The sequence below is a fragment of the Phyllobates terribilis genome, unplaced genomic scaffold (assembly GCF_046119375.1).
Source record: "Phyllobates terribilis strain yellow unplaced genomic scaffold, ASM4611937v1 Scaffold_853__1_contigs__length_604787, whole genome shotgun sequence".
NCBI classification, from domain to species: Eukaryota; Metazoa; Chordata; class Amphibia; order Anura; family Dendrobatidae; genus Phyllobates; species Phyllobates terribilis.
The window spans coordinates 334623-360355 of NW_027363613.1; the positions used below are offsets into that span (position 1 = coordinate 334623).

The window sequence follows — 25733 nt, forward strand, 5'->3', positions numbered from 1 at the left end:
CATTAAATGAAAGAAGTCAGTGTTCCAGCAGAAGGAGACAACGTTTCAGAAAAGGCATTGTAGCAAACCAAAAAAGAAATTTTAAGCGCAGCAGAGTAACCAGCGCACATACCTGTTAGCTCAGGTGAGTTTAAAAGGCTGCTGTTGATAACAAGGGCATTTGCTAAATAGATGGTGTGTGTGCAACAATATACTGAAAGGTCAATTATATTGTGCAGCTTATCTCACCACCTGTAGTTATTTAGGTGAAAGCTCCAAAATGCTTGCCTAATATGTCTGTTTATCCAAAAGGAAGTAAAAAGGGAGAGCTAGAAAGATAGCATTGCATCACATTACATGGCAATGCAATGCACAGTTGCTGAAGTTGAACCAAAATGAGCTTGTAATCTGGCTTCTGCAACTTTGAACATGAAAAATCCAATGAGGAGAAGAAAAGCAAAGCCAAAGAGTCCATCCCAAATTCCGACAAACAAGCAAAATGAACAAAAAACATTGAATTCAATTCTTTCTGATTTTAGAAACTGCATTAAAGAAGGGGTGCACCGGTCCTGGAGATACTGCAATACCAGGTCAATGCGTGGAGTGGACAGAGCAAGCTCTTTTTCCATCTCCCTGTTCTAAAAATCCATTTAATATATGGTCCCCAGATAGGGGACGTATCAGATATTAAACTGATAAGAACAGATACTACACTTGATCTTAGCCAAAAGGCCGAGGAGCGATAACCAGAATTGGTTTCAAACTACGGAGCCACCCAAGGATCCTGAAAAGTCCATTTGTGGAGATGAGCTCCTGGACTCCCGTTAAGAAGACATGTTGTCAACCTCTAGATCCCTTACATGCCTGCACTTTTCGGCTTGCTGCTGCTGCAATCCACGCGTTTTAGATCTGCATAACTCCACCTCTTTAAACACAGCACCTTCACCCCCTGCTGTTCCCACCCGCCTCAACACCGTTGGAAGGGAGGAGAACCAATTAAGGCGGGGGGTGGGGTGGAACGAGCAGCTGTCTACCCTTAGCAGGAGGGCTCCTGATTACATACCTCTCCTGCTGCTGCTGCTGCTGGCTGTCCAGCAGCAGACTGAAGGTGGCTGCTGCTGTGCACAGGTATATAAAGGCTCAGAGCCTATTATGACACGCGCAGCCAGCGTTCCATTGCCACATTCCATCTACTGCAGGCAGGATACCTGGCTGGCTGAATGTCGCTGAGAAGCTCACAGAGACCGCCATAAGCAACAGTTTAACAGAATGCCACAGACTAATCAACCAAACTTTTTGGGTTGGGTTCTCTTTTATAGTCTGCAGGCATTAAATGAAAGAAGTCAGTGTTCCAGCAGAAGGAGACAACGTTTCAGAAAAGGCATTGTAGCAAACCAAAAAAGAAATTTTAAGCGCAGCAGAGTAACCAGAGCACATACCTGTTAGCTCAGGTGAGTTTAAAAGGCTGCTGTTGATAACAAGGGCATTTGCTAAATAGATGGTGTGTGTGCAACAATATACTGAAAGGTCAATTATATTGTGCAGCTTATCTCACCACCTGTAGTTATTTAGGTGAAAGCTCCAAAATGCTTGCCTAATATGTCTGTTTATCCAAAAGGAAGTAAAAAGGGAGAGCTAGAAAGATAGCATTGCATCACATTACATGGCAATGCAATGCACAGTTGCTGAAGTTGAACCAAAATGAGCTTGTAATCTGGCTTCTGCAACTTTGAACATGAAAAATCCAATGAGGAGAAGAAAAGCAAAGCCAAAGAGTCCATCCCAAAATCCGACAAACAAGCAAAATGATCAAAAAACATTGAATTCAATTCTTTCTGATTTTAGAAACTGCATTAAAGAAGGGGTGCACCGGTCCTGGAGATACTGCAATACCAGGTCAATGCGTGGAGTGGACAGAGCAAGCTCTTTTTCCATCTCCCTGTTCTAAAAATCCATTTAATATATGGTCCCCAGATAGGGGACGTATCAGATATTAAACTGATAAGAACAGATACTACACTTGATCTTAGCCAAAAGGCCGAGAAGCGATAACCAGAATTGGTTTCAAACTACGGAGCCACCCAAGGATCCTGAAAAGTCCATTTGTGGAGATGAGCTCCTGGACTCCCGTTAAGAAGACATGTTGTCAACCTCTAGATCCCTTACATGCCTGCACTTTTCGGCTTGCTGCTGCTGCAATCCACGCGTTTTAGATCTGCATAACTCCACCTCTTTAAACACAGCACCTTCACCCCCTGCTGTTCCCACCCGCCTCAACACCGTTGGAAGGGAGGAGAACCAATTAAGGCGGGGGGTGGGGTGGAACGAGCAGCTGTCTACCCTTAGCAGGAGGGCTCCTGATTACATACCTCTCCTGCTGCTGCTGCTGCTGGCTGTCCAGCAGCAGACTGAAGGTGGCTGCTGCTGTGCACAGGTATATAAAGGCTCAGAGCCTATTATGACACGCGCAGCCAGCGTTCCATTGCCACATTCCATCTACTGCAGGCAGGATACCTGGCTGGCTGAATGTCGCTGAGAAGCTCACAGAGACCGCCATAAGCAACAGTTTAACAGAATGCCACAGACTAATCAACCAAACTTTTTGGGTTGGGTTCTCTTTTATAGTCTGCAGGCACTAAATGAAAGAAGTCAGTGTTCCAGCAGAAGGAGACAACGTTTCAGAAAAGGCATTGTAGCAAACCAAAAAAGAAATTTTAAGCGCAGCAGAGTAACCAGCGCACATACCTGTTAGCTCAGGTGAGTTTAAAAGGCTGCTGTTGATAACAAGGGCATTTGCTAAATAGATGGTGTGTGTGCAACAATATACTGAAAGGTCAATTATATTGTGCAGCTTATCTCACCACCTGTAGTTATTTAGGTGAAAGCTCCAAAATGCTTGCCTAATATGTCTGTTTATCCAAAAGGAAGTAAAAAGGGAGAGCTAGAAAGATAGCATTGCATCACATTACATGGCAATGCAATGCACAGTTGCTGAAGTTGAACCAAAATGAGCTTGTAATCTGGCTTCTGCAACTTTGAACATGAAAAATCCAATGAGGAGAAGAAAAGCAAAGCCAAAGAGTCCATCCCAAAATCCGACAAACAAGCAAAATGAACAAAAAACATTGAATTCAATTCTTTCTGATTTTAGAAACTGCATTAAAGAAGGGGTGCACCGGTCCTGGAGATACTGCAATACCAGGTCAATGCGTGGAGTGGACAGAGCAAGCTCTTTTTCCATCTCCCTGTTCTAAAAATCCATTTAATATATGGTCCCCAGATAGGGGACGTATCAGATATTAAACTGATAAGAACAGATACTACACTTGATCTTAGCCAAAAGGCCGAGAAGCGATAACCAGAATTGGTTTCAAACTACGGAGCCACCCAAGGATCCTGAAAAGTCCATTTGTGGAGATGAGCTCCTGGACTCCCGTTAAGAAGACATGTTGTCAACCTCTAGATCCCTTACATGCCTGCACTTTTCGGCTTGCTGCTGCTGCAATCCACGCGTTTTAGATCTGCATAACTCCACCTCTTTAAACACAGCACCTTCACCCCCTGCTGTTCCCACCCGCCTCAACACCGTTGGAAGGGAGGAGAACCAATTAAGGCGGGGGGTGGGGTGGAACGAGCAGCTGTCTACCCTTAGCAGGAGGGCTCCTGATTACATACCTCTCCTGCTGCTGCTGCTACTGGCTGTCCAGCAGCAGACTGAAGGTGGCTGCTGCTGTGCACAGGTATATAAAGGCTCAGAGCCTATTATGACACGCGCAGCCAGCGTTCCATTGCCACATTCCATCTACTGCAGGCAGGATACCTGGCTGGCTGAATGTCGCTGAGAAGCTCACAGAGACCGCCATAAGCAACAGTTTAACAGAATGCCACAGACTAATCAACCAAACTTTTTGGGTTGGGTTCTCTTTTATAGTCTGCAGGCATTAAATGAAAGAAGTCAGTGTTCCAGCAGAAGGAGACAACGTTTCAGAAAAGGCATTGTAGCAAACCAAAAAATAAATTTTAAGCGCAGCAGAGTAACCAGCGCACATACCTGTTAGCTCAGGTGAGTTTAAAAGGCTGCTGTTGATAACAAGGGCATTTGCTAAATAGATGGTGTGTGTGCAACAATATACTGAAAGGTCAATTACATTGTGCAGCTTATCTCACCACCTGTAGTTGTTTAGGTGAAAGCTCCAAAATGCTTGCCTAATATGTCTGTTTATCCAAAAGGAAGTAAAAAGGGAGAGCTAGAAAGATAGCATTGCATCACATTACATGGCAATGCAATGCACAGTTGCTGAAGTTGAACCAAAATGAGCTTGTAATCTGGCTTCTGCAACTTTGAACATGAAAAATCCAATGAGGAGAAGAAAAGCAAAGCCAAAGAGTCCATCCCAAAATCCGACAAACAAGCAAAATGAACAAAAACATTGAATTCAATTCTTTCTGATTTTAGAAACTGCATTAAAGAAGGGGTGCACCGGTCCTGGAGATACTGCAATACCAGGTCAATGCGTGGAGTGGACAGAGCAAGCTCTTTTTCCATCTCCCTGTTCTAAAAATCCATTTAATATATGGTCCCCAGATAGGGGACGTATCAGATATTAAACTGATAAGAACAGATACTACACTTGATCTTAGCCAAAAGGCCGAGAAGCGATAACCAGAATTGGTTTCAAACTACGGAGCCACCCAAGGATCCTGAAAAGTCCATTTGTGGAGATGAGCTCCTGGACTCCCGTTAAGAAGACATGTTGTCAACCTCTAGATCCCTTACATGCCTGCACTTTTCGGCTTGCTGCTGCTGCAATCCACGCGTTTTAGATCTGCATAACTCCACCTCTTTAAACACAGCACCTTCACCCCCTGCTGTTCCCACCCGCCTCAACACCGTTGGAAGGGAGGAGAACCAATTAAGGCGGGGGGTGGGGTGGAACGAGCAGCTGTCTACCCTTAGCAGGAGGGCTCCTGATTACATACCTCTCCTGCTGCTGCTGCTACTGGCTGTCCAGCAGCAGACTGAAGGTGGCTGCTGCTGTGCACAGGTATATAAAGGCTCAGAGCCTATTATGACACGCGCAGCCAGCGTTCCATTGCCACATTCCATCTACTGCAGGCAGGATACCTGGCTGGCTGAATGTCGCTGAGAAGCTCACAGAGACCGCCATAAGCAACAGTTTAACAGAATGCCACAGACTAATCAACCAAACTTTTTGGGTTGGGTTCTCTTTTATAGTCTGCAGGCATTAAATGAAAGAAGTCAGTGTTCCAGCAGAAGGAGACAACGTTTCAGAAAAGGCATTGTAGCAAACCAAAAAATAAATTTTAAGCGCAGCAGAGTAACCAGCGCACATACCTGTTAGCTCAGGTGAGTTTAAAAGGCTGCTGTTGATAACAAGGGCATTTGCTAAATAGATGGTGTGTGTGCAACAATATACTGAAAGGTCAATTATATTGTGCAGCTTATCTCACCACCTGTAGTTGTTTAGGTGAAAGCTCCAAAATGCTTGCCTAATATGTCTGTTTATCCAAAAGGAAGTAAAAAGGGAGAGCTAGAAAGATAGCATTGCATCACATTACATGGCAATGCAATGCACAGTTGCTGAAGTTGAACCAAAATGAGCTTGTAATCTGGCTTCTGCAACTTTGAACATGAAAAATCCAATGAGGAGAAGAAAAGCAAAGCCAAAGAGTCCATCCCAAAATCCGACAAACAAGCAAAATGAACAAAAACATTGAATTCAATTCTTTCTGATTTTAGAAACTGCATTAAAGAAGGGGTGCACCGGTCCTGGAGATACTGCAATACCAGGTCAATGCGTGGAGTGGACAGAGCAAGCTCTTTTTCCATCTCCCTGTTCTAAAAATCCATTTAATATATGGTCCCCAGATAGGGGACGTATCAGATATTAAACTGATAAGAACAGATACTACACTTGATCTTAGCCAAAAGGCCGAGAAGCGATAACCAGAATTGGTTTCAAACTACGGAGCCACCCAAGGATCCTGAAAAGTCCATTTGTGGAGATGAGCTCCTGGACTCCCGTTAAGAAGACATGTTGTCAACCTCTAGATCCCTTACATGCCTGCACTTTTCGGCTTGCTGCTGCTGCAATCCACGCGTTTTAGATCTGCATAACTCCACCTCTTTAAACACAGCACCTTCACCCCCTGCTGTTCCCACCCGCCTCAACACCGTTGGATGGGAGGAGAACCAATTAAGGCGGGGGGTGGGGTGGAACGAGCAGCTGTCTACCCTTAGCAGGAGGGCTCCTGATTACATACCTCTCCTGCTGCTGCTGCTGCTGGCTGTCCAGCAGCAGACTGAAGGTGGCTGCTGCTGTGCACAGGTATATAAAGGCTCAGAGCCTATTATGACACGCGCAGCCAGCGTTCCATTGCCACATTCCATCTACTGCAGGCAGGATACCTGGCTGGCTGAATGTCGCTGAGAAGCTCACAGAGACCGCCATAAGCAACAGTTTAACAGAATGCCACAGACTAATCAACCAAACTTTTTGGGTTGGGTTCTCTTTTATAGTCTGCAGGCATTAAATGAAAGAAGTCAGTGTTCCAGCAGAAGGAGACAACGTTTCAGAAAAGGCATTGTAGCAAACCAAAAAAGAAATTTTAAGCGCAGCAGAGTAACCAGCGCACATACCTGTTAGCTCAGGTGAGTTTAAAAGGCTGCTGTTGATAACAAGGGCATTTGCTAAATAGATGGTGTGTGTGCAACAATATACTGAAAGGTCAATTATATTGTGCAGCTTATCTCACCACCTGTAGTTATTTAGGTGAAAGCTCCAAAATGCTTGCCTAATATGTCTGTTTATCCAAAAGGAAGTAAAAAGGGAGAGCTAGAAAGATAGCATTGCATCACATTACATGGCAATGCAATGCACAGTTGCTGAAGTTGAACCAAAATGAGCTTGTAATCTGGCTTCTGCAACTTTGAACATGAAAAATCCAATGAGGAGAAGAAAAGCAAAGCCAAAGAGTCCATCCCAAAATCCGACAAACAAGCAAAATGAACAAAAAACATTGAATTCAATTCTTTCTGATTTTAGAAACTGCATTAAAGAAGGGGTGCACCGGTCCTGGAGATACTGCAATACCAGGTCAATGCGTGGAGTGGACAGAGCAAGCTCTTTTTCCATCTCCCTGTTCTAAAAATCCATTTAATATATGGTCCCCAGATAGGGGACGTATCAGATATTAAACTGATAAGAACAGATACTACACTTGATCTTAGCCAAAAGGCCGAGAAGCGATAACCAGAATTGGTTTCAAACTACGGAGCCACCCAAGGATCCTGAAAAGTCCATTTGTGGAGATGAGCTCCTGGACTCCCGTTAAGAAGACATGTTGTCAACCTCTAGATCCCTTACATGCCTGCACTTTTCGGCTTGCTGCTGCTGCAATCCACGCGTTTTAGATCTGCATAACTCCACCTCTTTAAACACAGCACCTTCACCCCCTGCTGTTCCCACCCGCCTCAACACCGTTGGAAGGGAGGAGAACCAATTAAGGCGGGGGGTGGGGTGGAACGAGCAGCTGTCTACCCTTAGCAGGAGGGCTCCTGATTACATACCTCTCCTGCTGCTGCTGCTGCTGGCTGTCCAGCAGCAGACTGAAGGTGGCTGCTGCTGTGCACAGGTATATAAAGGCTCAGAGCCTATTATGACACGCGCAGCCAGCGTTCCATTGCCACATTCCATCTACTGCAGGCAGGATACCTGGCTGGCTGAATGTCGCTGAGAAGCTCACAGAGACCGCCATAAGCAACAGTTTAACAGAATGCCACAGACTAATCAACCAAACTTTTTGGGTTGGGTTCTCTTTTATAGTCTGCAGGCATTAAATGAAAGAAGTCAGTGTTCCAGCAGAAGGAGACAACGTTTCAGAAAAGGCATTGTAGCAAACCAAAAAAGAAATTTTAAGCACAGCAGAGTAACCAGCGCACATACCTGTTAGCTCAGGTGAGTTTAAAAGGCTGCTGTTGATAACAAGGGCATTTGCTAAATAGATGGTGTGTGTGCAACAATATACTGAAAGGTCAATTATATTGTGCAGCTTATCTCACCACCTGTAGTTATTTAGGTGAAAGCTCCAAAATGCTTGCCTAATATGTCTGTTTATCCAAAAGGAAGTAAAAAGGGAGAGCTAGAAAGATAGCATTGCATCACATTACATGGCAATGCAATGCACAGTTGCTGAAGTTGAACCAAAATGAGCTTGTAATCTGGCTTCTGCAACTTTGAACATGAAAAATCCAATGAGGAGAAGAAAAGCAAAGCCAAAGAGTCTATCCCAAAATCCGACAAACAAGCAAAATGAACAAAAAACATTGAATTCAATTCTTTCTGATTTTAGAAACTGCATTAAAGAAGGGGTGCACCGGTCCTGGAGATACTGCAATACCAGGTCAATGCGTGGAGTGGACAGAGCAAGCTCTTTTTCCATCTCCCTGTTCTAAAAATCCATTTAATATATGGTCCCCAGATAGGGGACGTATCAGATATTAAACTGATAAGAACAGATACTACACTTGATCTTAGCCAAAAGGCCGAGAAGCGATAACCAGAATTGGTTTCAAACTACGGAGCCACCCAAGGATCCTGAAAAGTCCATTTGTGGAGATGAGCTCCTGGACTCCCGTTAAGAAGACATGTTGTCAACCTCTAGATCCCTTACATGCCTGCACTTTTCGGCTTGCTGCTGCTGCAATCCACGCGTTTTAGATCTGCATAACTCCACCTCTTTAAACACAGCACCTTCACCCCCTGCTGTTCCCACCCGCCTCAACACCGTTGGAAGGGAGGAGAACCAATTAAGGCGGGGGGTGGGGTGGAACGAGCAGCTGTCTACCCTTAGCAGGAGGGCTCCTGATTACATACCTCTCCTGCTGCTGCTGCTGCTGGCTGTCCAGCAGCAGACTGAAGGTGGCTGCTGCTGTGCACAGGTATATAAAGGCTCAGAGCCTATTATGACACGCGCAGCCAGCGTTCCATTGCCACATTCCATCTACTGCAGGCAGGATACCTGGCTGGCTGAATGTCGCTGAGAAGCTCACAGAGACCGCCATAAGCAACAGTTTAACAGAATGCCACAGACTAATCAACCAAACTTTTTGGGTTGGGTTCTCTTTTATAGTCTGCAGGCATTAAATGAAAGAAGTCAGTGTTCCAGCAGAAGGAGACAACGTTTCAGAAAAGGCATTGTAGCAAACCAAAAAAGAAATTTTAAGCGCAGCAGAGTAACCAGCGCACATACCTGTTAGCTCAGGTGAGTTTAAAAGGCTGCTGTTGATAACAAGGGCATTTGCTAAATAGATGGTGTGTGTGCAACAATATACTGAACGGTCAATTATATTGTGCAGCTTATCTCACCACCTGTAGTTATTTAGGTGAAAGCTCCAAAATGCTTGCCTAATATGTCTGTTTATCCAAAAGGAAGTAAAAAGGGAGAGCTAGAAAGATAGCATTGCATCACATTACATGGCAATGTAATGCACAGTTGCTGAAGTTGAACCAAAATGAGCTTGTAATCTGGCTTCTGCAACTTTGAACATGAAAAATCCAATGAGGAGAAGAAAAGCAAAGCCAAAGAGTCCATCCCAAAATCCGACAAACAAGCAAAATGAACAAAAAACATTGAATTCAATTCTTTCTGATTTTAGAAACTGCATTAAAGAAGGGGTGCACCGGTCCTGGAGATACTGCAATACCAGGTCAATGCGTGGAGTGGACAGAGCAAGCTCTTTTTCCATCTCCCTGTTCTAAAAATCCATTTAATATATGGTCCCCAGATAGGGGACGTATCAGATATTAAACTGATAAGAACAGATACTACACTTGATCTTAGCCAAAAGGCCGAGAAGCGATAACCAGAATTGGTTTCAAACTACGGAGCCACCCAAGGATCCTGAAAAGTCCATTTGTGGAGATGAGCTCCTGGACTCCCGTTAAGAAGACATGTTGTCAACCTCTAGATCCCTTACATGCCTGCACTTTTCGGCTTGCTGCTGCTGCAATCCACGCGTTTTAGATCTGCATAACTCCACCTCTTTAAACACAGCACCTTCACCCCCTGCTGTTCCCACCCGCCTCAACACCGTTGGAAGGGAGGAGAACCAATTAAGGCGGGGGGTGGGGTGGAACGAGCAGCTGTCTACCCTTAGCAGGAGGGCTCCTGATTACATACCTCTCCTGCTGCTGCTGCTGCTGGCTGTCCAGCAGCAGACTGAAGGTGGCTGCTGCTGTGCACAGGTATATAAAGGCTCAGAGCCTATTATGACACGCGCAGCCAGCGTTCCATTACCACATTCCATCTACTGCAGGCAGGATACCTGGCTGGCTGAATGTCGCTGAGAAGCTCACAGAGACCGCCATAAGCAACAGTTTAACAGAATGCCACAGACTAATCAACCAAACTTTTTGGGTTGGGTTCTCTTTTATAGTCTGCAGGCATTAAATGAAAGAAGTCAGTGTTCCAGCAGAAGGAGACAACGTTTCAGAAAAGGCATTGTAGCAAACCAAAAAAGAAATTTTAAGCGCAGCAGAGTAACCAGCGCACATACCTGTTAGCTCAGGTGAGTTTAAAAGGCTGCTGTTGATAACAAGGGCATTTGCTAAATAGATGGTGTGTGTGCAACAATATACTGAAAGGTCAATTATATTGTGCAGCTTATCTCACCACCTGTAGTTATTTAGGTGAAAGCTCCAAAATGCTTGCCTAATATGTCTGTTTATCCAAAAGGAAGTAAAAAGGGAGAGCTAGAAAGATAGCATTGCATAACATTACATGGCAATGCAATGCACAGTTGCTGAAGTTGAACCAAAATGAGCTTGTAATCTGGCTTCTGCAACTTTGAACATGAAAAATCCAATGAGGAGAAGAAAAGCAAAGCCAAAGAGTCCATCCCAAAATCCGACAAACAAGCAAAATGAACAAAAAACATTGAATTCAATTCTTTCTGATTTTAGAAACTGCATTAAAGAAGGGGTGCACCGGTCCTGGAGATACTGCAATACCAGGTCAATGCGTGGAGTGGACAGAGCAAGCTCTTTTTCCATCTCCCTGTTCTAAAAATCCATTTAATATATGGTCCCCAGATAGGGGACGTATCAGATATTAAACTGATAAGAACAGATACTACACTTGATCTTAGCCAAAAGGCCGAGAAGCGATAACCAGAATTGGTTTCAAACTACGGAGCCACCCAAGGATCCTGAAAAGTCCATTTGTGGAGATGAGCTCCTGGACTCCCGTTAAGAAGACATGTTGTCAACCTCTAGATCCCTTACATGCCTGCACTTTTCGGCTTGCTGCTGCTGCAATCCACGCGTTTTAGATCTGCATAACTCCACCTCTTTAAACACAGCACCTTCACCCCCTGCTGTTCCCACCCGCCTCAACACGGTTGGAAGGGAGGAGAACCAATTAAGGCGGGGGGTGGGGTGGAACGAGCAGCTGTCTACCCTTAGCAGGAGGGCTCCTGATTACATACCTCTCCTGCTGCTGCTGCTGCTGGCTGTCCAGCAGCAGACTGAAGGTGGCTGCTGCTGTGCACAGGTATATAAAGGCTCAGAGCCTATTATGACACGCGCAGCCAGCGTTCCATTACCACATTCCATCTACTGCAGGCAGGATACCTGGCTGGCTGAATGTCGCTGAGAAGCTCACAGAGACCGCCATAAGCAACAGTTTAACAGAATGCCACAGACTAATCAACCAAACTTTTTGGGTTGGGTTCTCTTTTATAGTCTGCAGGCATTAAATGAAAGAAGTCAGTGTTCCAGCAGAAGGAGACAACGTTTCAGAAAAGGCATTGTAGCAAACCAAAAAAGAAATTTTAAGCGCAGCAGAGTAACCAGCGCACATACCTGTTAGCTCAGGTGAGTTTAAAAGGCTGCTGTTGATAACAAGGGCATTTGCTAAATAGATGGTGTGTGTGCAACAATATACTGAAAGGTCAATTATATTGTGCAGCTTATCTCACCACCTGTAGTTATTTAGGTGAAAGCTCCAAAATGCTTGCCTAATATGTCTGTTTATCCAAAAGGAAGTAAAAAGGGAGAGCTAGAAAGATAGCATTGCATAACATTACATGGCAATGCAATGCACAGTTGCTGAAGTTGAACCAAAATGAGCTTGTAATCTGGCTTCTGCAACTTTGAACATGAAAAATCCAATGAGGAGAAGAAAAGCAAAGCCAAAGAGTCCATCCCAAAATCCGACAAACAAGCAAAATGAACAAAAAACATTGAATTCAATTCTTTCTGATTTTAGAAACTGCATTAAAGAAGGGGTGCACCGGTCCTGGAGATACTGCAATACCAGGTCAATGCGTGGAGTGGACAGAGCAAGCTCTTTTTCCATCTCCCTGTTCTAAAAATCCATTTAATATATGGTCCCCAGATAGGGGACGTATCAGATATTAAACTGATAAGAACAGATTTTTTTGATTGAATATATCTTTTATTAGCACAAAAAATAAGTTAACAGACAGTGTACAGTGCCGCAGCCCAGTACACACAGAATTCTACATCATATTTACATAGCATGAGGATACGACGCACTAACTAGACACATCACACCCCTATGCTACACAAAACACTCAATCTGAAAGAAAAAGCATGTCAATTAATACAGTACGACGAACCGTGATAAGGGATGGGGATTGGGAAAAAGGGGATGGGGAGGGGAAAATCACAGGCCCGAAGCTTTATTGAAAGACAAGACACATAAGGGGAGAGGGGGAGGAGGGGTTTAGTCCTCGTCCTCGTCCTCCGGACCGTCCATGATGGAATAGTCTCTGAGCAGGCTGTGGATCAGCCTGCGGCAGTCCTGGATGGACATCCTCTCCCTCCTCAAGATGAGCCGGTTCCTGGCGACCCAAACGGCATCCTTGAAGCAGTTCATAAGGCGCCAAGCCTCCTGGATGGCTCCGACGGTATGAATCCCAGGGAAGAGTCCGTAAAGCACAGAATGGTGCGATAGGCTCGCCCTGGGGACAGAGTTCCTCAGGTCGTCCTCAAGTGCAGTCAATAGGCGCTGTGCAAATCCGCAGTCCCAAAAAGTGTGCAAAGATGTTTCCTCCACGAAGGGGCACCTTGGGCAGTACCGGGTCTTGCACAGGTTCCGGGCATGCATGAATGACCGGACGGGCAGTCCGCCCTGAATCGCCATCCACGACAAGTCCTTGTGCCCGTTGGTCAGCCTGTCAGACGACACATTTGTCCACACAGTCTCCAGCGTGTCCTGGTGAAGTCCTGTGATGTTCTCCACGTCATCCTTGGCTCTGATTAGCTTGTGGATAGTTTTGGGCTTCCACAAGTCGGGCTTGAGTCCCTCCAGTTGATGCTCCCCCACAAATCGAACGACGTCTCCGTAGAACCATGGCGTCGTCCAGTTGTAGGGGAAGGAGCTGTCCCACTTGTCCCAGCCGAGTCGCCTCCAAAGTGGAAGCAGGAAGAAGCGAGACATGGACCTGCCCGCGGAGCCATTCTTGACTTGCAAAGTCTGGCGGACACAATCACACACAAAAGAGGATCGCAGGAGGGTGGGGATATCTGGAACGCCCTTCCCACCCTTGCGAGGCTCCTTGTACATGACGGCCCGCCTGACTCTGTCCATCTTGGATCCCCAGACAAAGTGAAACACTGTCCTGGTAATGGCCCTGCACACAGTGACGTGTGGGGGCCAGGCCTGCGCCGTGTACTGCAAGACGGGCAGTACCTCATTACGCAGGACGAGTGCCTTACCCTCACAAGTGAGGTGTCTGAGGCTCCAGAGTCCGATCCGTTGCTTCACCTTGGCCAAGCGTTCTTGCCAGGACTTGAGGGCTGCTCCTTCCTTCCCGAACCAGACTCCCAGCACCTTGAGGAAATCCGGTTGAATGTTGAAGGGGAAGGGGGCGGAGGAGGCCGGCTGCCAATCCCCGAAGAGCATGGCTTCCGACTTCCTGCAGTTGACTTTGGCCCCTGAAGCCCGGCCGAACCTCTCACACGTCTGGACGAGGGCGTCGACTGAACCACGATCAGCGCAGAAGACGGTGACGTCGTCCATGTAGAGCGAGCACTTGACCTCGTGTCGTCCCGGACCCGGTGCGGTGATCCCTCTGATCTCTCCATTCTGCCGGATAGCCTCTGCGAAGAGTTCTATAACACAAACAAAAAGAAGAGGTGATAGAGGGCAGCCTTGTCTGACCCCAGAGAGGACAGGGAAGGGGTCAGTCTTCCAGCCGTTCACCAACACCGAGCTGTGGATATCAAAATACATCAGACGGACATACGAACAAAACATGTTACCCAAACCTAACCGGTGCAGAGCTCGGCCCATGAACTCGTGGGAAACCCGGTCGAAGGCCTTCTCCTGATCCAAGGAGACCAGGGCCGCGTGTGCGCGGCGGACCTTGATGTACTCGACCGTGTCCCGCACGAGAGCGAGGCTGTCTGCGATGCGACGTCCAGGGATGCCGCAGGTCTGGTCCGGGTGGATGATCCGTCCGATGACCGTCTTAAGTCGTGTCGCCATCGTCTTGGCCAGGATCTTGTAGTCCACGTTGAGCAGAGTGATGGGACGCCAATTCCTCAGGTCGCACCTCTCTCCCTTCCGCTTGTACAGGATCGTGACCATTCCTTCCCTCAAAGATGGAGGCATTCTACCCTCCACCACCATCTCCTCGTACAGGTCCAACAGGTCCGGACAGATGAGGTCTCCCAGCGCTACATAGAGCTCCGCTGGAAGACCATCACTGCCCGGGGTCCTGCCGGTCCTAAAGGATTTAGCGGCAGAGAGCAATTCGCCCACCATCAGAGGTTTGTCCAAGGCTGCCGTGCCTGCAGGATCAAGATGGTTAGTGATACCTGACAGGAACTTATCAGCAGCGTCGGGGTCGGTAGTCTTGTGGGAGTAGAGTTCGCTGTAGAAGTCGCTGACGACCCTCATCACGTCCTCCTTCCCACGTCGCATGTTTCCGCTCTCGTCTCGCAGCTCGTTCAGGGGCGTGTGACCGGCATGAAGTTTCCTGAAAAAGAATGAGTTACATTTCTCACCCTTCTCCAGATTCTCCACTTTGGAACGGAAGATGATTCGCTTGGACTCCTCCTCAAAGTGCCTTTTCAGGCTCTTCTTGGTCTCCTCCAGCTCCTCCCTCACGTCCCAGCCGCAGTGAAGAAGGTCCTGCAGCGACCGCAGCTCGCGCTGCAGCCCTCTGAAGTCCCTCCTCTTCTCACACTCCTGTTGTCGACCCTTGGCCTGAAAGAAACAGCGAAACTCAAGTTTAACATATTCCCACCAATCAGAGACTGTTTGGAAGCTACCCTTGTAGGACTGCCACATTGCGTAGGCTGCTCTCAGCTCCTCCACGACTTCATCCTGAGCCAGCAGAGCACAATTCAGCTTCCAGGAGCCGGGGCCGGACGGAAAACCGTCGCCGAGGACACCTTGTAAGTGAATGGCTCTGTGGTCGGAGAAGAAGCAGGAGACCATCGAGTGCCTACTCTGCCTGACTGCCCGAGAGGTGAACACAAAGTCAATCCTGGAGCGGAGTGAGCCATCGGGTCGGCTCCACGAATAGTTCGTGGAGCCTCTCCCCATGGAGCCCACCACGTCCTGAAGAGAGGCCTCGGTTACCATCTCGATGAGCAGCTTGGACGTGATGTCCAACTTGGCAGATGTGCCAGAACTACGACCGTCCTCCTCGATGGGGCAGTTGAAATCCCCGGCCATCACTAAGGTCCTGGTGGTGGCAAGCTGAAGCCGCAGGGTCTGGAAAAGCTCCAAACGCTCATTCTTCAGTGGGGACGCATACACGTTGATGAACCTGACAGGTTCTCCCGCCCAGTTGCCATCTACAACAAGAGCCCTGCCGCAGATGAGCTCCTGGACGGACTCAAGCGTGAATGCGCCCCCCCTGATCAGAATTGCGACCCCCGCAGACTTGCAGTCACCCCCACCGGACCAGTAGGATGGACCGTGGGACCACTCCCTGGCCAGATGTTTGAAGGACCTAGAGGAGGGAAGGGAACATTCCTGCAACATATAAACATCACACAACTGGGAAGTAAGGAAGGCATAAATAGTCTGACGTCTGAACTTGTCCTTGATGCTCCTGACATTAATGGAAAATAAGTTAATATTAGCCATCATGTAGGGAAAAAAGAAAAAGTTAGCGCAGGCAATACACCTTAGTTACCACTCCGGTCGGGTGGTCCCTCGTCGGTGTTGACTGCTGGTGACGGGATCACCAGCAGGCCCTCTTCCTCCATCTGGTCAAGCAGCGCGGCCTCAATCTCGGCGACCACCAGTTCCTCCTCTTCTGGCTCGGCCACCAGGGTCTCAACCATGTGCTCCATCTCTTCTGGCTCAGGGAGGGTATCCTCCTTTTCGCCTACGAAATCCAGAATCTTCTTTTTGGAGGATTCAGTAGCAGGGCTGTCCTCCACCTTCCTCTTTCCCCGGGTTGGAACTGGGGAGACAAGAAGGGGAAAATCCTCCTCGGAATAGATAGCGGCGGGTGGAGGAAAGGTTAATTCCACCGCTACCATGGTCTGGGGAGGGAGAGTGGCTGCCGGGGCAGGGGAAAGGACACCTGCTGAGGAGTAGGGGAAGGAGGAAGAGGAAGTGGAATCCTCAGCAGGGGTGGCCGGGGTGGGGGGGGATTGGACGGGGGTGGCAGGGGGAGGGATCGAGAGAGGGGTGACAGAACTCTTACCCTCCTTTGACTTTTTCTTCTGCTTCGGAGCTGCTGGGACCGTCTCTGGGGCTTTGGCCACCGACTCCTTGACCGCTTTGGCCTTGGTCGTCTCGGCCTTGGCCGCTGGGGCCTTGGTCGTCGCGTCCTTGACCTTCACAGGCCTGGTCGTCGGGGCCTTGTCCTCCGTAGCTGGGGTCGTCGCAACCACCGATGCCCAGGATCTCTCACGCCTGGGGCAATCCTTGTACAGATGAGCCGCCAGCCCACACAGGTTGCAGGACGTCTTCTTCGGGCAGTCCTTCGAGCTGTGTCCCGTCACTCGACAAATCCTGCAGGCATCCTCCTTGCAGTCCTTCATCTCGTGGCCGTTCTTGCCGCATCTCCTGCAGTTCCGCGGCATGTCCGGGTAATAGATGAGGCCGTAGGAGTTGCCCAGGGAGAATGTCGGGGGCAGGTGCCGAAGTCCGTCTGAGTACGCCAGGTCCCTGTGAAGTCTAACGGTCACCGACCACTTACCTGTCCAGAAGCCGAGTCCATTCAGGATGTGAGAGGGTTCCTTCACAACCAAACAGAAGCGTCTCAGGAAGGTACAGATGTCTTGGCCTGGGGTGTGCGGGTTGCGCATGGAGACCGTGATCCTCCTTTCATCCCTCTGGATAGGGCAGCTACCTGTAAAGGCAGAGAAAGAATTATCCGGTCCTTTTGCGCTTACCATTTCCCAGAACCTCCTGCAGGTGTTCACAGTGGCGAAGGTGACGAAGAAGATCCCCGTCAAGAAGGTCTGGATGCTGAGGGTGTCCGACCTGGAGAAGCCTCGATCCAGCAGCATCTTCTGGCAGAACACGTCCGAGGACATGTCCGGCACCCTCCCATCCACTTCCTTCAGCTTCAGGGCCACCGTCTGCCGCATCCATGGCTCCAGGGCTGGAGCTTCGTGGCGGGGCTTCTGGGGTCCCTTCTGCTGGCCAGTCGTGGAGGCAGAGTCCTTGGGGTCAGAATCGGCTCCTGGCTGGGCCCTCCTGGCTGTCCCCAGCTCCAGGCTCTTCTTTTCGGCCTTCCTCGCAGCGCTTGCCATGGCTTTCCTCCTGCAGTTACTTCTTGGAGCTGGATCTGGAACTCTTCCCGGAATGGGTGGAGCTATGCAGATTCTTCTCCCGTCGCGTTCTGGACAAATTCCCCGAAAGGTCTTTGTCTCGATGATTTTCTTCCTCGAAGATTCCACAGGACAGCCCGATTCTTTTCCGAGTCTTCGTCTTCTTCTGGATTCTTTAGAGCTTCTTCCTCCCACCGATATCCGCCTTCGTTCTCTGATGTCAGCTGGGCTCCGAAGCTCTTCTCCTTCCGAGTTCGATCGCTCTCGTCAAGTGTAGATTGTAGCTCTTGTGTTCTTAAAAGAACAGATACTACACTTGATCTTAGCCAAAAGGCCGAGAAGCGATAACCAGAATTGGTTTCAAACTACGGAGCCACCCAAGGATCCTGAAAAGTCCATTTGTGGAGATGAGCTCCTGGACTCCCGTTAAGAAGACATGTTGTCAACCTCTAGATCCCTTACATGCCTGCACTTTTCGGCTTGCTGCTGCTGCAATCCACGCGTTTTAGATCTGCATAACTCCACCTCTTTAAACACAGCACCTTCACCCCCTGCTGTTCCCACCCGCCTCAACACCGTTGGAAGGGAGGAGAACCAATTAAGGCGGGGGGTGGGGTGGAACGAGCAGCTGTCTACCCTTAGCAGGAGGGCTCCTGATTACATACCTCTCCTGCTGCTGCTGCTGCTGGCTGTCCAGCAGCAGACTGAAGGTGGCTGCTGCTGTGCACAGGTATATAAAGGCTCAGAGCCTATTATGACACGCGCAGCCAGCGTTCCATTGCCACATTCCATCTACTGCAGGCAGGATACCTGGCTGGCTGAATGTCGCTGAGAAGCTCACAGAGACCGCCATAAGCAACAGTTTAACAGAATGCCACAGACTAATCAACCAAACTTTTTGGGTTGGGTTCTCTTTTATAGTCTGCAGGCATTAAATGAAAGAAGTCAGTGTTCCAGCAGAAGGAGACAACGTTTCAGAAAAGGCATTGTAGCAAACCAAAAAAGAAATTTTAAGCGCAGCAGAGTAACCAGCGCACATACCTGTTAGCTCAGGTGAGTTTAAAAGGCTGCTGTTGATAACAAGGGCATTTGCTAAATAGATGGTGTGTGTGCAACAATATACTGAAAGGTCAATTATATTGTGCAGCTTATCTCACCACCTGTAGTTATTTAGGTGAAAGCTCCAAAATGCTTGCCTAATATGTCTGTTTATCCAAAAGGAAGTAAAAAGGGAGAGCTAGAAAGATAGCATTGCATCACATTACATGGCAATGCAATGCACAGTTGCTGAAGTTGAACCAAAATGAGCTTGTAATCTGGCTTCTGCAACTTTGAACATGAAAAATCCAATGAGGAGAAGAAAAGCAAAGCCAAAGAGTCCATCCCAAAATCCGACAAACAAGCAAAATGAACAAAAAACATTGAATTCAATTCTTTCTGATTTTAGAAACTGCATTAAAGAAGGGGTGCACCGGTCCTGGAGATACTGCAATACCAGGTCAATGCGTGGAGTGGACAGAGCAAGCTCTTTTTCCATCTCCCTGTTCTAAAAATCCATTTAATATATGGTCCCCAGATAGGGGACGTATCAGATATTAAACTGATAAGAACAGATACTACACTTGATCTTAGCCAAAAGGCCGAGAAGCGATAACCAGAATTGGTTTCAAACTACGGAGCCACCCAAGGATCCTGAAAAGTCCATTTGTGGAGATGAGCTCCTGGACTCCCGTTAAGAAGACATGTTGTCAACCTCTAGATCCCTTACATGCCTGCACTTTTCGGCTTGCTGCTGCTGCAATCCACGCGTTTTAGATCTGCATAACTCCACCTCTTTAAACACAGCACCTTCACCCCCTGCTGTTCCCACCCGCCTCAACACCGTTGGAAGGGAGGAGAACCAATTAAGGCGGGGGGTGGGGTGGAACGAGCAGCTGTCTACCCTTAGCAGGAGGGCTCCTGATTACATACCTCTCCTGCTGCTGCTGCTGCTGGCTGTCCAGCAGCAGACTGAAGGTGGCTGCTGCTGTGCACAGGTATATAAAGGCTCAGAGCCTATTATGACACGCGCAGCCAGCGTTCCATTGCCACATTCCATCTACTGCAGGCAGGATACCTGGCTGGCTGAATGTCGCTGAGAAGCTCACAGAGACCGCCATAAGCAACAGTTTAACAGAATGCCACAGACTAATCAACCAAACTTTTTGGGTTGGGTTCTCTTTTATAGTCTGCAGGCATTAAATGAAAGAAGTCAGTGTTCCAGCAGAAGGAGACAACGTTTCAGAAAAGGCATTGTAGCAAACCAAAAAAGAAATTTTAAGCGCAGCAGAGTAACCAGCGCACATACCTGTTAGCTCAGGTGAGTTTAAAAGGCTGCTGTTGATAACAAGGGCATTTGCTAAATAGATGGTGTGTGTGCAAAAATATACTGAAAGGTCAATTATATTGTGCAGCTTATCTCACCACCTGTAGTTATTTAGGTGAAAGCTCCAAAATGCTTGCCTAATATGTCTGTTTATCCAAAAGGAAGTAAAAAGGGAGAGCTAGAAAGATAGCATTGCATCACATTACATGGCAATGCAATGCACAGTTGCTGAAGTTGAACCAAAATGAGCTTGTAATCTGGCTTCTGCAACTTTGAACATGAAAAATCCAATGAGGAGAAGAAAAGCAAAGCCAAAGAGTCCATCCCAAAATCCGACAAACAAGCAAAATGAACAAAAAACATTGAATTCAATTCTTTCTGATTTTAGAAACTGCATTAAAGAAGGGGTGCACCGGTCCTGGAGATACTGCAATACCAGGTCAATGCGTGGAGTGGACAGAGCAAGCTCTTTTTCCATCTCCCTGTTCTAAAAATCCATTTAATATATGGTCCCCAGATAGGGGACGTATCAGATATTAAACTGATAAGAACAGATACTACACTTGATCTTAGCCAAAAGGCCGAGAAGCGATAACCAGAATTGGTTTCAAACTACGGAGCCACCCAAGGATCCTGAAAAGTCCATTTGTGGAGATGAGCTCCTGGACTCCCGTTAAGAAGACATGTTGTCAACCTCTAGATCCCTTACATGCCTGCACTTTTCGGCTTGCTGCTGCTGCAATCCACGCGTTTTAGATCTGCATAACTCCACCTCTTTAAACACAGCACCTTCACCCCCTGCTGTTCCCACCCGCCTCAACACCGTTGGAAGGGAGGAGAACCAATTAAGGCGGGGGGTGGGGTGGAACGAGCAGCTGTCTACCCTTAGCAGGAGGGCTCCTGATTACATACCTCTCCTGCTGCTGCTGCTGCTGGCTGTCCAGCAGCAGACTGAAGATGGCTGCTGCTGTGCACAGGTATATAAAGGCTCAGAGCCTATTATGACACGCGCAGCCAGCGTTCCATTGCCACATTCCATCTACTGCAGGCAGGATACCTGGCTGGCTGAATGTCGCTGAGAAGCTCACAGAGACCGCCATAAGCAACAGTTTAACAGAATGCCACAGACTAATCAACCAAACTTTTTGGGTTGGGTTCTCTTTTATAGTCTGCAGGCATTAAATGAAAGAAGTCAGTGTTCCAGCAGAAGGAGACAACGTTTCAGAAAAGGCATTGTAGCAAACCAAAAAAGAAATTTTAAGCGCAGCAGAGTAACCAGCGCACATACCTGTTAGCTCAGGTGAGTTTAAAAGGCTGCTGTTGATAACAAGGGCATTTGCTAAATAGATGGTGTGTGTGCAACAATATACTGAAAGGTCAATTATATTATGCAGCTTATCTCACCACCTGTAGTTATTTAGGTGAAAGCTCCAAAATGCTTGCCTAATATGTCGGTTTATCCAAAAGGAAGTAAAAAGGGAGAGCTAGAAAGATAGCATTGCATCACATTACATGGCAATGCAATGCACAGTTGCTGAAGTTGAACCAAAATGAGCTTGTAATCTGGCTTCTGCAACTTTGAACATGAAAAATCCAATGAGGAGAAGAAAAGCAAAGCCAAAGAGTCCATCCCAAAATCCGACAAACAAGCAAAATGAACAAAAAACATTGAATTCAATTCTTTCTGATTTTAGAAACTGCATTAAAGAAGGGGTGCACCGGTCCTGGAGATACTGCAATACCAGGTCAATGCGTGGAGTGGACAGAGCAAGCTCTTTTTCCATCTCCCTGTTCTAAAAATCCATTTAATATATGGTCCCCAGATAGGGGACGTATCAGATATTAAACTGATAAGAACAGATTTTTTTTTTTTTTATCGAAAGCCCGAATTCGTGTACAAAACCCGAGTGCGCTTAAAAAAGTGACAAGTGCCACAAAAAAAGTGCACTAGGATGCTGGTCTTCTTGAAACCCTCTCCAAAAGGAGAAGGGTCCCCCAAACCATTCCCCGTCCCTCCGAGCCAGAAGGCCACAGCGAGGAACAGGGACAAATAGCCACCTCCAGCCGGAGCCAGAGGCGACCCAATCTTACCCCCAATACCTGCCCGAGTTCTCACCCGAGCAAGGCACTGGGAGCCAAAGACTGTGCTCCCCTCCCGGAAGAGGGGAGACAACAATGCTCTCCTCCCGAAAGAGGAGAGTCAGGGGGGTTCAGGGGGGAGCGGAACCTGATGGCCACACACTCCCCCCCTAGACCTGCCAAGAGAGGAACCCGTAAGGGAACCGCATCCCGACAAAATCCTAGTAAGGACGTGGACACACGTGAAAAAGTGGACACACAGTGACAAAAAAAATTAAATAAATAGTGAAGGTTTCACAGTATAATACTGCCCGGACCTTCGACCGGGAATTGAAAAATTCCCCATCCTAAGGCCAGAAGGCCCGGAATAAGGGTGTGTGTGAAGAAAGAAATATTGAAGTGCTAGTGCAAATGTGCCATAAACTCAAGTGGGGTTCCCAATCCCAGTGAGTTAAGGCACCCCAGGGTCACCACTCCTGGGGCACTTCACACTTCGGGCTTTCGATCTTCCCCGGCCCAATGGCGTCGATCCTGGGGGGCCATGCTTTCCACCAGATGACTATATTAGCCAACTGGCGTACTAACAAGTGCCTAAACCCCAGTGTGCATAATGTATCAATCTACTAGGGCGGCCAACATCCAAAACCGCCTTTTCGAAAGATACTACACTTGATCTTAGCCAAAAGGCCGAGAAGCGATAACCAGAATTGGTTTCAAACTACGGAGCCACCCAAGGATCCTGAAAAGTCCATTTGTGGAGATGAGCTCCTGGACTCCCGTTAAGAAGACATGTTGTCAACCTCTAGATCCCTTACATGCCTGCACTTTTCGGCTTGCTGCTGCTGCAATCCACGCGTTTTAGATCTGCATAACTCCACCTCTTTAAACACAGCACCTTCACCCCCTGCTGTTCCCACCCGCCTCAACACCGTTGGAAGGGAGGAGAACCAATTAAGGCGGGGGGTGGGGTGGAACGAGCAGCTGTCTACCCTTAGCAGGAGGGCTCCTGATTACATACCTCTCCTGCTGCTGCTGCTGCTGGCTGTCCAGCAGCAGACTGAAGGTGGCTGCTGCTGTGCACAGGTATATAAAGGCTCAGAGCCTATTATGACACGCGCAGCCAGCGTTCCATTGCCACATTCCATCTACTGCAGGCAGGATACCTGGCTGGCTGAATGTCGCTGAGAAGCTCACAGAGACCGCCATAAGCAACAGTTTAACAGAATGCCACAGACTAATCAACCAAACTTTTTGGGTTGGGTTCTCTTTTATAGTCTGCAGGCATTAAATGAAAGAAGTCAGTGTTCCAGCAGAAGGAGACAACGTTTCAGAAAAGGCATTGTAGCAAACCAAAAAAGAAATTTTAAGCGCAGCAGAGTAACCAGCGCACATACCTGTTAGCTCAGGTGAGTTTAAAAGGCTGCTGTTGATAACAAGGGCATTTGCTAAATAGATGGTGTGTGTGCAACAATATACTGAAAGGTCAATTATATTGTGCAGCTTATCTCACCACCTGTAGTTATTTAGGTGAAAGCTCCAAAATGCTTGCCTAATATGTCTGTTTATCCAAAAGGAAGTAAAAAGGGAGAGCTAGAAAGATAGCATTGCATCACATTACATGGCAATGCAATGCACAGTTGCTGAAGTTGAACCAAAATGAGCTTGTAATCTGGCTTCTGCAACTTTGAACATGAAAAATCCAATGAGGAGAAGAAAAGCAAAGCCAAAGAGTCCATCCCAAAATCCGACAAACAAGCAAAATGAACAAAAAACATTGAATTCAATTCTTTCTGATTTTAGAAACTGCATTAAAGAAGGGGTGCACCGGTCCTGGAGATACTGCAATACCAGGTCAATGCGTGGAGTGGACAGAGCAAGCTCTTTTTCCATCTCCCTGTTCTAAAAATCCATTTAATATATGGTCCCCAGATAGGGGACGTATCAGATATTAAACTGATAAGAACAGATTTTTTTTTTTTTTTTTTTTTCCAAACACTCAGAAATTAAGTTTTATAATCTTAAATCGTATATCACCAAACTCAAGATTTTAGTTCCATCATCGTGTTTAGATATTATATTTATATTTTTTCATTTGAATTAATATATATAAAGTTAAACATAACAATTCCTTTGCAGTTTCAACAGTTTCCAAACAAATCACCACTGACATTACTTCACCCGGTTTCCCAAACTAAATATCCCCTTTTTCTCTTTTACTTTCCTCCCAACAAAACCCCTTAACTTCTTTTCTTCCTCCTCATGCTCTAACCGCATCTGTTCCCTATCATACTCTTCCTCATCATCTCTGAAAGTCACCACCTTCTCCAACACTTTACCCTTTTCCTCTTTTACTTCTTTCTTTTCACCAGATACTTTCCTTGATCCACAATTTTCCTGTACCGTTACCTTTTTCTTCAATTTCACCTTTAAACTTTCAACTTCTTTTCCCTGCTTATTCTCCTCTATAATTATGGCATCAACTTCCTTCTTCATTTTATCACCAATATCTTCCTTTTGTCCTCCAAAGTTCTTTTCAAAAGTTCCTTTGCTGCTTTCCATGTAACAATACCCAGAACTCCCGTTTACCATAATCCTCCCATTATGCAAATTTTCTTCTCCTGTTGTCCACACCAAAAAACGTCTCTTTCCGTTCCAAATACCAACTTTGTTCCTGTATAATTTCTGAAACTTTACCATCTTACATTTAGATTCCAAAAAAACCATTATCTCCTCTATTTCCACAAACGGATTGTCCATGTAAATTATCACACTCTTCGGTTTCCCCATGAATGATGCACTTACTCCAATTTTCCCAGAATCCTCTTCACTCCAGCCTTTGAAAAAATGAATGCACTTTTCCTCAGAAACTAGAGTCACATCACAAACTTTACCTTGCTTTATTTCTTGCATACAGTAGATATCCTTCTCCAAAACTTCATATTTCCTCAAAATTTCCAGAATCCATTTTTCTTCCAAAAAAGTTTCTTCCGTCTCCCGTTTCACAAAAAAACGTAAGCATCTCTTCTTTTTCCAAAACTCCATCTCAACGATCCGTTTTCCTTCCGTTTTTTCCTTTTAATCCTCCAAATGTTGCCACCACAGCTATGTGTGGCGACAGTTGCCCCCCACAGCTATGTGTGGTGACAAGGTGATCGCCTCTCGTTGCCCAGGGACTAATCCGACTCCCTAATAGCAGCAGGGGGGTTTAGCTCCACCGATAAGTGTAGCGATCCCCCCAGGCCAAGGAGCCGGGTACCCCAAGCGCCTCCCAGCCAAGACCAAGGCAGAAACCGCTAGATCACTGCACTTGATCTTAGCCAAAAGGCCGAGAAGCGATAACCAGAATTGGTTTTAAACTACGGAGCCACCCAAGGATCCTGAAAAGTCCATTTGTGGAGATGAGCTCCTGGACTCCCGTTAAGAAGACATGTTGTCAACCTCTAGATCCCTTACATGCCTGCACTTTTTGGCTTGCTGCTGCTGCAATCCACGCGTTTTAGATCTGCATAACTCCA

General features: G+C 47.1%; 14 non-coding genes and 2 pseudogenes across 14 annotated transcripts; all 16 read right to left on the reverse strand.

Moving 5' to 3' along the window:
- Positions 1–532: 532 nt before the first annotated feature.
- On the reverse strand, positions 533–723 carry LOC141240466 (U2 spliceosomal RNA). The gene has a single exon (XR_012305713.1). It is a non-coding gene; the product is annotated as a U2 spliceosomal RNA (small nuclear RNA).
- Positions 724–1838: 1115 nt separating this feature from the next.
- On the reverse strand, positions 1839–2029 carry LOC141240373 (U2 spliceosomal RNA). Its single transcript, XR_012305623.1, has one exon. It is a non-coding gene; the product is annotated as a U2 spliceosomal RNA (small nuclear RNA).
- A 1115-nt stretch (positions 2030–3144) lies between these two features.
- On the reverse strand, positions 3145–3335 carry LOC141240374 (U2 spliceosomal RNA). The gene has a single exon (XR_012305624.1). It is a non-coding gene; the product is annotated as a U2 spliceosomal RNA (small nuclear RNA).
- Positions 3336–4449: 1114 nt separating this feature from the next.
- LOC141240375 (U2 spliceosomal RNA) lies at positions 4450–4640 on the reverse strand. The gene has a single exon (XR_012305625.1). It is a non-coding gene; the product is annotated as a U2 spliceosomal RNA (small nuclear RNA).
- Positions 4641–5754: 1114 nt separating this feature from the next.
- On the reverse strand, positions 5755–5945 carry LOC141240377 (U2 spliceosomal RNA). Its single transcript, XR_012305627.1, has one exon. It is a non-coding gene; the product is annotated as a U2 spliceosomal RNA (small nuclear RNA).
- A 1115-nt stretch (positions 5946–7060) lies between these two features.
- LOC141240378 (U2 spliceosomal RNA) lies at positions 7061–7251 on the reverse strand. The gene has a single exon (XR_012305628.1). It is a non-coding gene; the product is annotated as a U2 spliceosomal RNA (small nuclear RNA).
- Positions 7252–8366: 1115 nt separating this feature from the next.
- Positions 8367–8557, reverse strand: LOC141240379 (U2 spliceosomal RNA). Its single transcript, XR_012305629.1, has one exon. It is a non-coding gene; the product is annotated as a U2 spliceosomal RNA (small nuclear RNA).
- A 1115-nt stretch (positions 8558–9672) lies between these two features.
- LOC141240380 (U2 spliceosomal RNA) lies at positions 9673–9863 on the reverse strand. The gene has a single exon (XR_012305630.1). It is a non-coding gene; the product is annotated as a U2 spliceosomal RNA (small nuclear RNA).
- A 1115-nt stretch (positions 9864–10978) lies between these two features.
- Positions 10979–11169, reverse strand: LOC141240381 (U2 spliceosomal RNA). The gene has a single exon (XR_012305631.1). It is a non-coding gene; the product is annotated as a U2 spliceosomal RNA (small nuclear RNA).
- Positions 11170–12284: 1115 nt separating this feature from the next.
- LOC141240477 (U2 spliceosomal RNA) lies at positions 12285–12478 on the reverse strand. Its single transcript, XR_012305723.1, has one exon. It is a non-coding gene; the product is annotated as a U2 spliceosomal RNA (small nuclear RNA).
- Positions 12479–18047: 5569 nt separating this feature from the next.
- LOC141240520 (U2 spliceosomal RNA) lies at positions 18048–18120 on the reverse strand (annotated as a pseudogene).
- A 1115-nt stretch (positions 18121–19235) lies between these two features.
- LOC141240382 (U2 spliceosomal RNA) lies at positions 19236–19426 on the reverse strand. The gene has a single exon (XR_012305632.1). It is a non-coding gene; the product is annotated as a U2 spliceosomal RNA (small nuclear RNA).
- Positions 19427–20541: 1115 nt separating this feature from the next.
- On the reverse strand, positions 20542–20732 carry LOC141240383 (U2 spliceosomal RNA). Its single transcript, XR_012305633.1, has one exon. It is a non-coding gene; the product is annotated as a U2 spliceosomal RNA (small nuclear RNA).
- Positions 20733–21847: 1115 nt separating this feature from the next.
- Positions 21848–22033, reverse strand: LOC141240507 (U2 spliceosomal RNA). The gene has a single exon (XR_012305744.1). It is a non-coding gene; the product is annotated as a U2 spliceosomal RNA (small nuclear RNA).
- Positions 22034–22825: 792 nt separating this feature from the next.
- On the reverse strand, positions 22826–22917 carry LOC141240541 (U2 spliceosomal RNA; annotated as a pseudogene).
- Positions 22918–24032: 1115 nt separating this feature from the next.
- LOC141240511 (U2 spliceosomal RNA) lies at positions 24033–24225 on the reverse strand. The gene has a single exon (XR_012305748.1). It is a non-coding gene; the product is annotated as a U2 spliceosomal RNA (small nuclear RNA).
- Positions 24226–25733: the final 1508 nt, after the last annotated feature.